Consider the following 4,720-nt stretch of genomic DNA (forward strand, 5'->3'; position numbering starts at 1 on the left):
AAACTGCTTCAAATGGAATTTAAAACCCGGGTAGAGTGGAATGGTTACAAAGAAACTGCACATTTGAGATGAAGACATAGTTATTGTTGTATGAACCGCCCAAATTTAAGGAATTCATTCAACGAATTGTTGTCAAACTTTGACATGGTGTTTTTTCCTTTCACCTAACTTTTTAATAACTACTACACTTTGCTAATATACCCCAATGAAATTAGGTAGTTTATTTTCATTCCCATAGAAGAGGTGAAGTATTAAGTTTTTGCATTCCCTTCTATTTGATTCCTGGAAACTATATGCATCTTTGTCAGCAGAGACTAGTCTCATTCCCCATACTATTTGTACTTGTCTTGTTATTCAAAATATATAACAACTCTTCAGCTTTTCCGTCCTTCTGCTTAGGCCATTGAATGTTCCTCTTTAGAGAATTTTATGTGCAAATCCATGTTACTTCGTCCTTTTTGTATAATTTTGCTTTTAGTAATGATTATTTTCATCACTTAAAATGTGATGCTTCCAACAGCTATGGCATCAAGAACTTACTTCTCTCTTATTATCTACTACCACCTTAAGTTCCAGTTCATACTTTCCTAGTTTCTTCACTTTTGGGCACCCCAGTACTCCTCAAATGTATTTGTACATTCTTCTATGTTTCTTTGTATTGCAGGGCTCAACTTTTTATTCTTCATGATCTGAGTATATTCACAAGAATACAAAATGGCGATCAAAAACATTAATTTGACATCAGGAATTCAAATATTCTTCATGGATATAGAAAAGTAAAAACCTTTCTTGTTTCTACAGGAGTTTAGGAGATTGGGGTTTTTGTGATGGAGGAAGGAGATTCTCCTGTAACGATCTGGGAGGACCTCGATAATGATATCTTGGTGAAGATACTCCAATCTTTCGACGTTTTTGAATTGTCTGCTGGACTTGCTCATGTTTGTAATGCGTGGCGATTGGCTTGTTGTGATCAACTTCCCTTGAAGACGCTGGACTTTTTGGTACTAAAATCAAACTTTATAAAAAAATATTCACTTCTTTGTTGATTAATTTTACACTTTATTGAAAATCAATGTTTGACTATGAAAATTCTAAATCCAATTTAAATTTTAAAGTTATATTTCAAATTGGAAATGACTTATAACCTGTTTTCCAACTCATTTTTCACTTTTAAAGTTGTATCTAAAATTTGAGAAGTACATTCAAGCATGAATATATATGGCCAAACGCCTACTTATTCAAGAGAAGCAAAAATACTGTGAAAATGAATAAGACAACTAAATTAGATTTCCTCTTTTTTCAGGTGTCCACGGCTTAAACGCCTTGTTATACTTTCTTGGAACAAAATAAAAAAGCGAACGATATGCAGGGCTATTTATATATGGAAAGATCTTGAATCACTAATAATGCCTAATATTGCACATGTCATCGAGGAAATTGCCAGAAGTTGCCAATGATTTTCTGAGCTCAAGATTATGGCGCCCAGTGATATGTTGTTTGCATTTACACTAGTATAACTTCTTCCAAACTTGGAAGTATTGAGTGTGAGGTGCACAGTGTTATCTAAACCTTCTTTGGTTATTATATTGGAGGGGTTAAAAAAGTTGAAAGTGCTCAACATATCTCATTGCATAATTACTGATGGAGTTTCAATATAAAAAGAAGAGTGAAGTTGGTGTGATGGAAAAAAGGAGATTCTCCTATAAGGAAATGGGAGGACCTTGATATTAATATATGGGTGAAGATACTCCAGTCCTTTGACCTTTTCCAGTTGATAGCTGTAATTCCTCAAGTTTGTCATGCATGGCAATTGGCTTGTTCTGATCAACATCTTTGGAAAATGCTGGACTTATCGATATTGCAATCAAATGTCATCAGAATCTCAAGGAAGCCTTACGTATATGTCTACAGTCCGTCTCAATAAAAATTGACCTGACTCCTAAATATTTGCTTGAACCTCAGTCGTGGAAACATACAAACGTTGATCTTCCATCATAATTTGTATGTTAACGACAATCAATACACTTTTACTGCCAAGAGGTATTCCCCCAATAAACTTTCATCTTTTTATAGTATTATAATTATAACTCAAGTGCCCTATGATTTTCCATTATTCTTAGAGAAGCAAAAATTACTGTGAAAATGAATAAGACAACTAATTAGATCTCCTCTTTTTCAGGTATCCACGGCTTAAATGCCTTGTTATGCCTTCTTGGAACAAAATAAAAGAGCGAACAATATGCAGGGTTATTCATATATGGAAAGATCTTGAATCACTAACGAGGCCTAGTATAAAAAATCCTGCATATGTCATTGAAGAAAATGCCAGGAGTTGCAAAAAATATTCTGAGCTCAAGATAATAGGGCCCTTTGATATGTTGTTTGCATCTGTATTGGTATCATTTCTTCCAAACTTGAAACTGTTGAGAGGTGCACGGTTTTATCTAAACCTTCTTTTTATTATCTTGAAGGGGTTAAAAAAGTTGAAAGTGCTCAACACATGTCATTGCATAATTACTGAAGACCCTCCACCCCGCACCGATGAAAATTCTGACCAAGCTTGATGAATCAATTCTTGGAAAAACATCTAGGTTAGACAAATTCCTAACCCTAATAACTGACTCATGCATCAAGTGTCAGCACACTCTATATGATGAAGGGCTGATGAGGTGGTATGAGACTGAAGAAGACCTCTGGAAAGTGGATGAGGTGAGATCTCTTGCAATTTGACAACTTTAAGAATGTATTGTTTTATGAGTTAAAAGGTTCAGTACAATGTGTATAGTTGTGTATATGAAACATACTCTCTATATTCAATTTATTTGGCTTATTTTATTTTATTTTATTTCTTTTTTTAAAAATGACTCTTTCCTATTTTAGAAACAATTTAATTTGAACGATCCACCTGACATGTTTAAGACCTCAATATTAAAGGACATCTTAAATCTTAATACATTTGACATATCTTTAATTTAAGACCACAAGATTCAAAAAAATTGTTTACTTTCTTGAACTTCTACTTTCGTGTTGTAATTTTGTAAATGTTAAATCTATTCTCTTTAACAGACTTGTATCCATTTACATATGTATTGCTGAGCATTGTAAGCTCACTCTTCTAGCACCGTTTGGTAAGTTTCATATCTAAATTATTAGGTATTTGCAGAACACTCCTTAATTAGCATAAACTCATAATAAAATATTCCTTACAGGAAAATGACATGCTATGTGAAGATCACGGTTCAAAAGCTTCTCCAAAGAGTTCCAAGTGGCAATACACGCATGGAAATTTTGTTGAGCGAAAAGTTTAGAACTCTTTCAAACTACCACTGTTTTGTGTGTTTCATACATAAATAATTAGATATTTAAAGAATTTCGTGAACCACCATGAACTTGTTGTGTTAGGTGAATTCATTTTTAAGACTTTTTTCATTTTTCACGGATCTCACAATAAGGTATTTCAAATATTTGTATAAACTTGTATAAAATTGAATAAATAGACACATATTCTAATGGCATAAATACAAATCAGTTATAGTGTATCTTATGTTAATTGTCATGTAGAACGTGTGTGACTATTCGTTCAACTTTATAGAATTTTACTAGTTGTTTCTCTCTTTAGAAATAGAACTAGAAATTAAGTGAGAGGATAAAGGAAAATATGATGTGGAGATAGTAGGAGTGATTGTATAAATGGATCAATGTTTAGAGGGGAAAATATTATTATATTGTATGGCATTGGAATTAAAGTGGATGAATAAAGTAAGAAATGTGCTTCATGGCGGCTATTAGCTCCAACTGCAAATTGGATCAAAATAAATTAAGAAAAATATGACTCATGGCGGCTATTAGCTCCATCCTGCAAGTTGTATACATGATTTCGGGATGTTGGTGGACCCAACTATTGCTCTGTTATTGACTTCATATCTGAATTAATATTTTCTCCCCAACATAATTTCTTGTATAAAAGTTTTTAAAAATTATAATAATTAGCTAATACATTTTATTAGAATTCTTTTTAAAAAGTTAAATCTATAAAATCTAAATTTGGAATATGTAAAACCCGCACTTGCCTCTTCGGAACTTTTTTAATTAAATGAATCACTCATATTTTTTAAAGACGAAATTTCAAAAAACAGCTTAGATTGAAACACAATAAAGCTTTTTAACTATAGTTTACTTAACTTCAATTTGTACCTACATATGTTATAATGAGGAGAGAGGCTAGCCAGATTGGGATAGGAAGCAGCGTGGCAAGCAAAATTGGGAGAGGAGGGAGAGAGGTGAGCGAAAGAGAGAACATAAAGATGAGAGAGGTGAATTGTATATTGTATATCTATGGGACAATTGTATATATGTAACTAGTATAATCATATCATCTAACATAAACTATTAAAAATCACTCTTTAATTTTCTATTTTTAATTATATATTGAGAATGTCCTCTCATATACGTTGGCCTGATATTTTCCCCATGTCCAACACATGAAAATATTCTTAATAATAAGTGAAGATGAGACTCAAATTCAATACCTTTATTTGCTCTAATCTCATATTGAAGACCATCTCAATTATCATCATCAAACTTTCGAAAACAAAAAACTTTATTTACTTACTTGTCTTTTCAATAAAAGCAAAGTTGAATTAATATCAATCGTGACAAAGAACGCACATCAATGCTAATAATGTGGTTATAGTATGGATACGGACTTAGGAGTGTCAAA

The 4,720-nt window shown here is 32.4% G+C and overlaps 2 pseudogenes; both read left to right on the top strand.

The window, feature by feature from the left end:
* Positions 1 to 827: 827 nt before the first annotated feature.
* LOC125858153 (F-box/LRR-repeat protein At3g48880-like) lies at positions 828 to 1,690 on the top strand (annotated as a pseudogene).
* Positions 1,688 to 2,825, top strand: LOC125858803 (F-box/LRR-repeat protein At3g48880-like; annotated as a pseudogene).
* The last annotated feature ends 1,895 nt before the right edge of the window (positions 2,826 to 4,720 follow it).

The sequence above is a fragment of the Solanum stenotomum genome, chromosome 3, assembly GCF_019186545.1.
Source record: "Solanum stenotomum isolate F172 chromosome 3, ASM1918654v1, whole genome shotgun sequence".
In the NCBI taxonomy this organism is placed as follows: domain Eukaryota; kingdom Viridiplantae; phylum Streptophyta; class Magnoliopsida; order Solanales; family Solanaceae; genus Solanum; species Solanum stenotomum.